This window comes from Triturus cristatus, chromosome 11 (assembly GCF_964204655.1).
Source record: "Triturus cristatus chromosome 11, aTriCri1.1, whole genome shotgun sequence".
Classification (NCBI taxonomy): domain Eukaryota; kingdom Metazoa; phylum Chordata; class Amphibia; order Caudata; family Salamandridae; genus Triturus; species Triturus cristatus.
The window spans coordinates 921,047,480-921,059,876 of NC_140594.1; positions in this window are offsets into that span (position 1 = coordinate 921,047,480).

The following is a 12,397-nucleotide window of genomic DNA, read 5'->3' on the forward strand; positions in this document are numbered from 1 at the left end:
TTTTAAAGTTGTGTGAGGCTCTGCAGGGAAATCACACATTTTATAGATGACCCCAGGAGAGCTTACCATATTTTTAAAGGACACTCAGCTCTTCATCTGGAGTACAGGGAACCCTTGTGTTAGTGGTAGACGTAACCCATGTAATTCAGTGTAGCATAATCATGTGGAATAACCTGAGAATTCCACAAGATTGCGCTTAACTAAGCAAAGAAGAGTATTTCTGCGTTTAGAGCAATTCTTTAGCACAAGAAGGCCTCCTCGTGTTCAAAATGGCCACAAGAATGCATTTTGAACTAAGAAATAATGCTATATACAGCAGACCACAAGCAGGTGCTCATGATTGCAAAATCTGCTCTTGGGGTATGGTTTTTATCCAACTTATCCCCATCATTTAGTGCTATTTTTGAAATGTAAAATGATCCTCTCACATCCAATATTGGCATGTGCACTCATAAATGTATTATTGGGGTAGAATTTTCACCTCAAATTACTTCCAGCATCTAGCACTATTTTCTTAGCACAAAATGCACCCTCGTGTCCAAGATGAAGCAGAACACATATAGCGAAAAAAATGTGCTCTTGCAGTAGGATTGTTTTCCCCAAATTACTCTTAATAATGCAAACAGGTGTAATTGCATTGTTATTGGCAATTTTGCAACAAAGATAAAATGGAATTGCTCAAATTACTCTGATTACACCATTATAACTAAAATAACACCCAGCCTACTTTTGGTTGGTTTTATGGTTGCACTTTGTGGCCTGAAATAAGTTTAAAAAGATCAGGAGCCTGATTAACAGTGTGGTGACCAAAAAACCACCACACTCGCGATGGCCTGCCTGCCGTATTATGACTACATGTAGTCGTAGCAGCGGAAGGACCACCTGCTGGGCGATGGCGCAGCAGAGGCTCAATGCAATATGCTGAGATGGACTGGCACAGTCCTGCTCAGCATATTGCGAGTTTTTCCACCGCCAGCCATGAAAAATCCATGAGGATACATTCTCTATGTCTGTCTGTATTACCCAGAGTTCCAGCTCGGCATGGACAAAACATTTTTGCTGTTCCCACTGTGGTACCCTTTTTCAGCGCGCTGCCGTGGGAACAGCCAAAAAGATCGTCCGCCTGATCGAGAAAAACTCGTAATCAGGCTGGCGGTCCTTGCATGGCTTTGCTGGTGCTGTGTCTGTGGAGAGCCGGCACAGCACCGCAAAGTCGTACTTAGGCCTCACATTTTTTATATAACTACTTTATTGAAAATACTTTGTGGCAATACCTAATATTAAACATTGCAATGTGTGAGTTTATAAAATACACATTTGATTATAGCTATTTGTGACTTTTTGAAAAAGCCAATAAGTCTGCTTTATTTACGTTGATGTGCTGATACTTTGAAAAGGTCCAGCTGCTTTTTAGATTTTGGTATTACAATCCTTTGACCAAGCAATTAGGTCTGTCTTACTTAAGATGGCACCCTTTATATTGTAGAGAACAATGAGAGAGCTAGGGAGGTTTGGGGTTCGTCCACATGCCTGGCAGTACCACCAGCTCCTTCTCCTTCTCAGCATTGCTTAATGTCATCTTGGCGCACGCGCGAATAAGCTTTCGCCTCTCTACCTCCCACTTCTCTCATTTACTGATCGGCCTAACTGCAGCCATTAATGTTGATCCCCAACCTGGCATCTATTCTCCCACATGCCCAGCGTTACCTCCAGCTGTTTCTCTTCCCATTGGCCCAGCGCCATTCCAGCGCTGCGTAATGACACTATTGCGCACACGCGCATGATTAGTTGCCCCTTTACCTCCACGCATGGCCGGTACACCTTTCCCTTCCACGCATGTGCGGTAGTTCATCACTCCAGCTCTGCACATGCGCAGGCTTCACTTCCCAGCCCGCGACCTCCGGTCAGTGAGCACGTATCCCATGGAGCCCATTACTATTTAATCTCCCTCCACAATGGGTCCCTCACCATCCGGGACCCGGGAGACCCCAGTAGGTGCCAGGCGGGTGCAGCTCTACGATCAAGTAAGGTGACGCACGCTTTTTCTCAGTGGATTGGACATGCTTTCCATGCCCCGCCTCTCATGCCCGCTATTACCTTTCTCCTCACAGAAACTGTGACTCGAGGAGCGCACTCCTCCCGCATCCTGAGCAGCGATCTCACTCAGCCATAGTGTAATTATTTTAACTTTCTTCTCCCCCCTCCCTAGCGCGGCGCACAGGGGCACACCACCCCTTCTTCAAACCCACAAACTAATAAGCAAAGCGCACTGCCGCTTGGCATGTCAAACCTGCAAGCGTTCATTGGGTCCCTACTGTGACACAGCCCGACCATTATTACTCAGAGGCCTCACGGTACTACCACCTATTTGCCTGCTGCATTCACTCACCAGGCACCCAGCGTGCATAGTTTGCACTCCTATCTGTTTTATTGCTTGTTTTGTCTTGCTTATCACCACTTGGTCTATAGAGTCAACAGGGGGACCTGCGTCTTCATAGCATTTATTAGTGATTTGCCCTCGACAAACCCCAATTTTAGCAGCATGCCACACAAGCACAGTGTGTGTGTTGCCACAGGTACGACCATCCGAAAGTGTTTGTTCCTTCACAGCACGTAAGATTGCATTTTATAGTTGCTGCTATACTCAGCACAATATGTCATTGTTATACATGTTTCTGTGCTGTCTTCTTCCTCCCACAGGTCTTTTTTCGCTGCGGTGTCCGCAAGTTCGCAGACACCTGGTCCACACACCTTAGCAAGTGTGTAGGTAATCAACCTTTTGAATTTTTTCACCCATCACATGGCACCTTTCACTTTGCCACTCACTGCACTCACTGGTCCTGACGAAAGCCCCTTACATCTCGATGAGGGCTGAAATATGTAGACCTACAACACTAACAACTATTAGAAAATAATTTCTTTCATAGTTGCATCACATACTTTTATTTTAGCATATCCTGAGCCGCCAACAATAAACTTCCCACGGCAAGGACTCTCAGAGATATTTTTAAACCTTCACTACATCACACTCTTGCACCACACCAGCTCTGCTGTAGTCAGGCATTGTAGCACAACCGGGGGGCATTCGGCCACCCGGTTGGGACCCCAATGATGAAGCACGACACCAACTAGGTTGGTGTGTGAGGTGTCTTTTAACTTACCTAGTGGGTTCCCTAGCACTGTCTGACAGTGATCGTACCAACATCTTTGGGTTCGTACAACTTTGGTAAAACCCTTTATATTGTTTCATTACATAGTCAACATCATGGCGTGCATAGTTTCCAGGCCCTGCGCCCAACGCAGGGAATTGGTATAATAAATTACTTTACATCAAAGAAAAAACGTAGGAATTCACTAAAAATGCAAAATATACTTATCTGAAAATATCTGTTAAACATACCATTTTAAATTAACAAAACTACTGAAATTCAATAGTTATAGTTATCTCAAGTATTTTAAAACTCATGCCCTAAAGTAACTATAACTTATGCCCTCAGCATGCATATGAACTACTAATTACACTGCACTTTACATTGCTCATGAAATGTTAAATAACATGATTGACAACATCACTGCAAGATCTCTTGATATGGCTTCATTGATGACAACACTATGAGTGGCAGGGGCATGAGTTGTGATCACTTTAGTGCACATATTATAGTTACTTGGGATGATGATAAGTTGTGAATTTCAGTGGTTTTGTTTTATTTTAAATGTATGTTTTAACTGACTAACTAGGATTTCCCTTTAAGTATATAATTAATATAATATAAATGTAAATATATGCATATATTATATATATATATATATATATTTATATATGTATGTATAGATATCTATTCACGGAAAAACAAAGGTTAGGGGACGTTATAGTTAGTCTGACATTTCACTTGGATAAAACCAGAGAACTTCAGCCATTATAGTTTACTGAGCTTACAGTAACTCACGCCCCCGCAATGCACAGCTTATAACCTCACATATTACATCACTCATAACATGGTCAATGACATCACTGATGACAATATTGATGGCATCTCAAATGACATCACTGATGACATCATCCAGTGACCTGAGTGTTTTCAAAACGTTTGTATTAAATTTATCTATCAAACACAACGAGATGATGGACAGAGCGCTGAAACTTATCAAACACTCACCCCCAGTCACAGATCTGGGTTTAATCCATCATTGTTTTGCTCACTGTCCACCCCAGTTTGGACCTAGCCATATGCAAATTAGTCTTGACCCTGTTTCTCATGGGAACAATCTGGACCGAACTGCCATTGCTATTGTTGCATTAAATATATATACACCAAGGTGTATTGATGAATCATTGAGTGTATGAGTGCCTGTTTGGATGATTCGTTGGGTGTGTGACTAACGGTATAAGTGAGTGATTAGGTGTCTCAGTGAATGTGTGGGTGAGTGACTGATTCTGTGAATGTCTGTGTCAGTCTGTGAGTGGGTACGTGAGTTTCTGTATGGGTCATTGATTGGTTGTCTGAGTACCTCTATGGGTGTCTGAGTATCTGTGTGGGTGGGTGCAGGTGTGTGCAACTGCCTGCATGGATAAGTGAGTGGATGAGTTAGTGGCTATATGGGTTGATGAGTGCATATATGAGGTACTGTATGGGTAAGTGAGTATGTATATGGCTTTGTCGGTGAGTGAGTGTATGTGTCAGTAGTGTATGAGGATTAACTGGGTATGTTAAAAGCGGTGTAGGTGAGTGATGGGTATGTGAGTGACTGTATGGGTGCATGAGTGAGTGTGAAAGTGTCTGTATAGGTGAGTGTGTGCTTGTGTCAGTGACTGTATAGGTGAGAGAGTACATGTTATTATCGGTAACAGTAAATGGGTGAGTGTGTTTGTGTGTGTAACAGTATGAGTGACTAAGTGGCTGTGTGATTGACTGTATGGGTGAGTGAGTAGGTGTGTGAGTAGCTCTATGGGTGACTGTCTCAGTGTGTGAATGGCTGTACAGTTGTATGAGTGGATATGTTAATGGCTGTATTGGTGAGTGAGTGGGTGTATGAGTGGCTGCATGGATGAGTGAGTTGATGCGTGTGTTGATCTAAAAATCAGTAAGTGGCTGTGTAAGTACTGGTATGGGTGTGTTTGGAAAGGTAGTGTGTAAGTTGGAGTGGGTGTATAAAAGGTTATATCCGGTACAAGTGGGTGCATCAGAGAGTCTGTGGATGATGTCATCATTGTTGTCACAGACCATGTCAACAGTGATATAATATGTGAGGTGATACGCAGTATGTTGCGGGGGCACGAGTTATAGTTAGCTCACTAACTATGATGGCTTAATTTCACTGGTTTTGTACGAGTGACATCTGAGTCTAACTATAACGTCAATGTAATCTCTGTAATTTTCAGAGAATTTCTATGGTTTATTTATATTCCATTACCTAACTATAACGTCCTTCTAACATTTGTTTTTTTCCAGTGAATTTCTTAGGTTTTTTAAATGCAAATAGCTAATTATTATGTCCCTGTAACCTTCGTTTTCTTTAGTGAAATTCTATGTTTTTTTAAAGTAGTAGTCACGTTTGCAGAGTGGTGGAGAAAGGGGGTGGGCCTCCAACCAACTCTCTGGAATCTCGCTATATAGGACTTACAGGAGGTACCAAGAGGACTTCTTGTCCCCCCAAGGTCCCTCAAGAGTAAAGAGGCCTTGATTCCTGAGTAGTGCATCATTAGCTGCATTTGCAGAGTGGTGGAAAAATATGGCATGGCCTCCAAAGACATCTTTGCAATTCTGCTGTGTGAAACTTACTGGTGCTAACATGCAGCTCCCTCTATCCAAAAGCAATTGCGCTCTACTTCGAACCAGCAAAAGCATTTTCTATTCTCGCTTGCATGAAGCAAAGAAGAGTTTGCTATGGCTTGTCGGGGGCAGTGCTCCCTGGTACATTGCTGGAGCCGGCCCTGGTGTGTGCCGGTACCCTGGGCCATGTATGGTAAAGTTTCTTTATATTTGCCCAGGGGTTATGGTGGTCCCCAGGGCTGCAGGGTAGATTCCCGGTTCCCCACAATCTTTTTTATTAAAGCTCTGGGGAGGTGGATATCTCTGGGGCTGTAGGGGGTCTGCAACACCCCGCATATTTTTAAATTAGAACCCTGGAGAGGTGGCGGTCCGAGGCTGGGAGGTCCAAGAGGCCCCATTTATAAAAATATAAGCCCAAGGGAGGTGCAGTGGGAAAGGCCAAAGGGGCTTCCCCCAGAATAATTGTGAAAAAAGCCATGTGTAGGTGGTGGTCCACAGGGAAGAATGAGTCTCAGAAGGGGCAGCCCATGCAGCACCCTGTATATTTAAATTAAAGCACTGGTGATGTGGCATCCCCCAGGGTTACAGGGGAGTCCATGCAGCCCGCCACCATCTTAATACATCAAGCCCTGGGGAGGTGGAGGTCCCCAGGGCTGAGGGTCTAAGAAGCCCCCATTTATTAAAATTTAAGCCCTGGGGAGGTGGTGATTGCCACGGCAGCGGGGGAGGCCATAGGGGCCTCCCCCACATCTATTGTGAAAAAAGCACTGAGGAGGTGGTGGTTCACAGAGCATATTGAGCCTCAGAAAGGGGCACAGTGTGTCCTCCTCCTTATTAAAACAATTCTCCTGGGACCTGGCCCACCGGGGGGTGATAATGAACAAAGCCCAGGAACCTCTTTTTAAAAAAAATTAGGACGGTTATGCAGATCCCACTGAAACTTTGATTTATTTTTATATTTGGCCCTGGGGTACCAGTGTGACCCCCTCAAGTGTCCTAAGGGTGATCAGGGTGTTTCTACCCTCCCGCCGTTTCTTTTTTTTAAACATATTTTGTCAGACTCAGTTCAACGGAGTTCCAAGATGTCTGGCAATACTTCCTGGTTGGCAGCCTATCACATTTCAGGAGGGTTTCACGAGGCTGTTGGACTCCCAGATATCTATTTCTTTTTAAAACCTAAATAGCTCAGAAACTACTGAACGGTTTTACAATAAATCCCAAAGAGCACGCGTTCTGGCCTAACATCTAGTTTTCTACAAAATTTGGTGCAATTCCATTCAGCGACTGCTGCTGTAGTCGTATTCAAAAAAATTCAAAATCCCCAGGAACATAATATGGGGAAAACATGTTTTGGGGCCCCCTTTTTTCTCTACCCCCAGACATATCACCCTGATACATATACATAGAGTACACCAACATTACAAATTCTAAAGTTATAGTTGTAAATGTAATTCAAAATTTACAGCCTACTTTCACATTACTATAAGCTGACACACCTAAGTACGCAGTGTTACTTACAACTTATATGTTAAATTAACACACCACCTTGAAATTACTTACTTATAGCAAAAAGATGTGCAGTTTCACATATAATGTTCTCACCTCAGTCATCCTACTTTATTAACTATAACTCATACCTTCTCAGTGCACTGGTCATATCCTTGTATGACATTACTTATACCATGTGAAATCATAGCTTTCATAGCAACACTTATGATATCTCAAATGAGATGATTTTTCAGAACTCACTGCATGGTAGAGACGCCCACGTTTTTAAAAAACCTGCTGTCTCAGAACTGCTTCTGGATATTATAAAAAATGATCAATTATGAATTTAGCAATGTAAGAACTTTCTTAGAAGATATAGGGCCTCATGTAGGTAGCCAAATACCGGTCGGTAACGGCCGATTTTCGGTAAACATGCCGTTACCGACCGGTATTCAGACAAGTGAGATGTAGGAGTCCAAAAACCACTTTTCGGTAAATATGAGGCGGTAAATACCGATTCATATTTACCGAATTCCAAAATACCGAATCAGATTTACCGAATACATAATTAACGATTCGGTAAACATGAAGTGGTAAATATGAAGTGGTAAAATTTAAAATGACATGTAGGAGCACTCGGTAATTAAGAAATCCAGGAAAATCGGTAAATAAGAGTCGGTAATTAACACGGATTGAAAGCAGGTGGTAACCATCAACAATGCATATAGGCAAACCCAAAATGCAACAGCGTGGACAACATGGCCGCCATGTACGTCATTGCAAGGCGCCTACGTCTACAGGCAGCAGGACTGAGGGTGTGGCGACGGGAGGAACAAATCTACAGACAGCGCATCACACTATTCCAGCTGACTGATGCAGAGATACATGAGAGGTACAGGCTACACCCTGAAACCATCATGGACTTAATCAGGGACCTTCACCCACTCCTGGACCAGCCAATAAGAAGGGCGCACGCCATACCCCCACATGTGCAGGTGCTCTGCAGCCTACATCTGTTGGCATCCGGCAGTTATCAGGTGGTGATAGCTGCGGTGGGTGGGGTATCCCAGAGTTGCCTGTCACGTTTCTTCAGGAAGTTCCTGGATGCCATGATGCAGAGAATGCACCACTACATAAGCTTCCCAAACACACAGGCTGCACTGCAGAAAACAAAAACAGACTTTTATCACATGGCACAGTTCCCCCATGTCATCGGCTGTATTGATGGTACACACATCCCAATCTGTCCACCAGCTGATACAGAGCACATCTACAGGAACAGGAAGTCCACCCACTCCATCAATGTGCAGGTGATCTGTGATGCAGGGAACATCATCACAGATATTGTTGCAAAGTTTCCTGGGAGCACCCACGACTCTTACATCTTCCAGAATAGTGGGATCTACACACGACTGAGTGCCGGAGAATTCGGAGAGGGATACCTGCTAGGTAAGTAACAGTGACGCCCCTTGAAACCTGCAAATCATAGTGTATAGAGGCATGTTACTGATGGTTCCCTTTTACTCATCCAGGCGACAGTGCATATGCATGCCGGTCATTCATCCTCACTCCCTACCTACACCCAGCAACCCAGAGTGAGAGACGATACAACGTGGCACATAAAACAACACGCAATGTGGTGGAGCGCACGTTTGGACTACTGAAGAGCAGGTTCCGCTGCCTGCACAAGAGCGGAGGCGCACGCCAGTACAAACCCATCACCTGCTGCAAGATTATTGCCACTTGTGCAATGCTGCACAACCTTGCCACGAAAAAAGGTACAGATGTGGAACTAACATATTTTGAGGACAACGAGGATGAGTCAGGCCAGCCAGAGGGCAACGCAGCTAGAGTGCCAACTGCAATCGATGGGAGAGAGAGACGGGCAGAGATCACATGCAACTATTTCTGAGTAAGTGAGGGGACACAGCGAGTTGTGAGAAGTCCTGACGTAGTTTTAATGTGGCACCACGCCATGAACACATGAACAGGCCAATCAGGCAATATACCATCTATACAAGGAGTATGTCCAGGGTTATGTCACCCAATGGGAAGTGGCTTAGCAGGGCTACATCAATGTTTGCGCATACGCGCTGCAGTGGTGGATTGCACGGCCTGTGCATCCTCACTAGAGCCAACCCCAAGCCGCCTGCTGCTCCTGCGTGCTTCTGGGACGGGGGGTGTGATGCTGCTGCTGGTGTCGATGCTCTCCGCAGCATCCCCTGCAGCAGTTGTCGACGCCTGACTAGTCAATAGCACCCCTAGTGCACTTGTCACCTGCACCATCCCCCGAGACAGGTCGCTGCAGCACTGTGTTAGGCCCTCCTGCATCGTCACAGAGCGCCGGCACAGTAGAGAAGTCGCAGTTGCCAGACGGTTGAGTGCCCTGCTGGTAGTGTCCCTTCTCTGGCGTTCCCGGTGCCGTGCTTCGATGTCAGCATCTAATTTGCTGCACAACTGCTGGATTGACTGGGACATGTCCCGAATGCCCGCAGCCATGCCGCTAATGTTACTGTCCATGTTGACTAATGTTGTCCTCATCACCCGCATGTGCCTCTGGACTGACATGACTGCCTTTGATTGCAGGCGCTGTTGCTTCAACATTTGGCCCTCGAGACCCAAGAAGACACCATGGCCGTCAGTGGGTGCTGGTGGACTCTGGACACGCGACCTGCGGCGCCCTCTTGCTCCCGTCTGTGCTGCCTGTGAGGTGTGGGGCACAGTGGCATGGCTCCCTTCCTGGGGCCCGGTGCGGTCTTCTGGGCCCATGCTGTCGTCTGACGAGGTGTCTAAGGCTCGTAGCCTGGCTGCTGGACGCCTCCTCATTCTCACACCTGCAAGCGGAGATGTGGCCGGTGATTCGAACATGAGTGGCGATGCTGGCTCTGGTTGTGGTGATGCTGGCTCTGGTTGTGGTGATGCTGGCTCTCGGTGAGGTGATGCTGGCTCTGGGTGCGGCGAGGCTGGCTGTGTTGGTGGTGCGGCTGCCAGTGGGCCTGCTCCCTGGTCTGAACTTGTGCTGGCTAGAGGTGATACTTGTGGCCGGTGTGCCGTCTCTCCTGCAGCATGCCCTGTCCTGCATGATGTCACATCTGTGGACAGAAATACAACATTGGCTCAGTGTCCCCGAAGGGCTGCATTGCAAGCGTCACAATAACACATTTCACATTCCAATATGTCCTCTGTCTCCTTGTGCCTCGAGTGCGTGACATGCCTTGTTGCCCTGTAACATTTACGTCATGGTTAGTGTTGCCCTGACTACATCTCCCGGAATGCATTGCCTGTCTGCACTGACACGTGTGGACTGCAGTGTGATTCTCGTTTCACAATGGGGGATGTGGGATAGGGGTAGGGGGGGCTACATTGCTGTGCTTTCGTCTTACCTTGGTGTGTTGCGGCTCTGGCAGAGCTGTCGGCGTCCCCAAGACCCACGACGCTCTCCTGCTGGATTGTGGCCGCCACCAGCTCCTCCAGTTCGGTGAGGGCAGGTGCCCTGTTGGTTCCACCTCTGGTCTGGCTGGCCTCCTTCTGGATGTCGCCCATCTTCCTCTTGGTTACAATCCTCAGGTCATACCAGCGCTTTTTGAGGACCTCAATGTCCCTGTGGGTCACTCCCACAGCATTGACCTGCGCCTGGATGGCCAGCCATATGTTGCGCTTTTCCGCCTCAGGCACTTGCAGGGATTGCCTTCCAAACAGCTTCTGGTGCTGCTTCACCACCTCCTCCACCAGCACCTGGAGTTCCTTGGGGCTAAATTTCAGCTTCCTCCTCCTTTCCCCTCCGTCTTTCTGTGTTCTCTGGCTGGACATGCTGTTCGTTTACCCGCTCGCACATGCAACGGCTCCCTGCCTCTCCTCTGCACTCCAAGCCTCTCCAGGGTCGGCTAATTATGTACACCTGCCTGGGTGTGGCCACTTCGGCTAATTATGTACACCTGCCTGGGTGTGGGCACTTCCTGGTTGGGTGGGCTGTCGTTGCACAGGATTAGCTGTTTCGTCAAGTCATGTGATTTTATTTACCGAATCCGTACATACCGATTCGGTATTTTCCGATTCGGTAAATACCACCTCGGTATTTTCCGATTCGGTAAATACCACCTCGGTATTTTCCGATTCGGTAAATACCACCTCGGTATTTACCGATTCGGTGAATTCCGATTCGTGATTACCGAATGTTACCGAATCGGTAACTGTTACCGAATTTTTACCTACATATAACTTACCGATTCTAATTTACCGATTCGGTACGGCTCGGTATTTAAGAACCGGTAAAATTTATTTACCTACATGAGGCCCATAATGAGGGTGATGGTCTGTGTAATTTTACTTCTTTTCTTCATTTACTTTATTTTGACGATTTAATTATGAGCTTGCTTTTTAATTGGCTTTGCAATTAAAGACTCTTGTTTTTTAATGTGTCTATGAAATTATTGACTGAGTAGATGTAAGGATATTTTAGTTAGTACAATGGATCTTGCATCCAGTGTTATTCAAGCTAAAATGTTGTATATTTTCTCTCTCTTTACATTTTTACTTTATATGTTCATGTTGGATTTCAGCATTTGTATGTACTGAGAACTTCTTATTAAGAGAACAAGTCTGATTGCCTTTTGACGAAACGGGAAATAAAAATGCAGATTTGTCACAATGTAACCTGCATAAAATATAATGTCAACATTAGTTCGATTATGGGTGCTATTAATTGAAAATGTTTAGTTTAGTGGTAGATTTTGGGTGATGACATGACATGAAGATATGTGGTACCTTTTCATAATATTTGTAATTAAAACGTTTAGGCTGTGGGTGCTTCAGGAAATGATTTCTCACCAAAACAAAATAATGTCCACATGAGTATGGTTCACTTTCTTTAATCTTTTGTATTTTTGTGCCAACATGATTCAATCTGTAGTACTGTCTTGTTTAGTCCTTTGATGTTGGGTGCATTAATATTTAGAATACATTGTCTTATATAATTTTGTATGTATGAAAGCCAAACATTTTTCTTGATTATTTTACTTTCTCTATGCATATTACATCTGATGATACATTCTTCTTTACTGCCAAAAGTATTTTTGTCAATACATTGCATTTGGTACTGTAGGAATGTAATTAACAACATAGATGATATTTTTTATTTT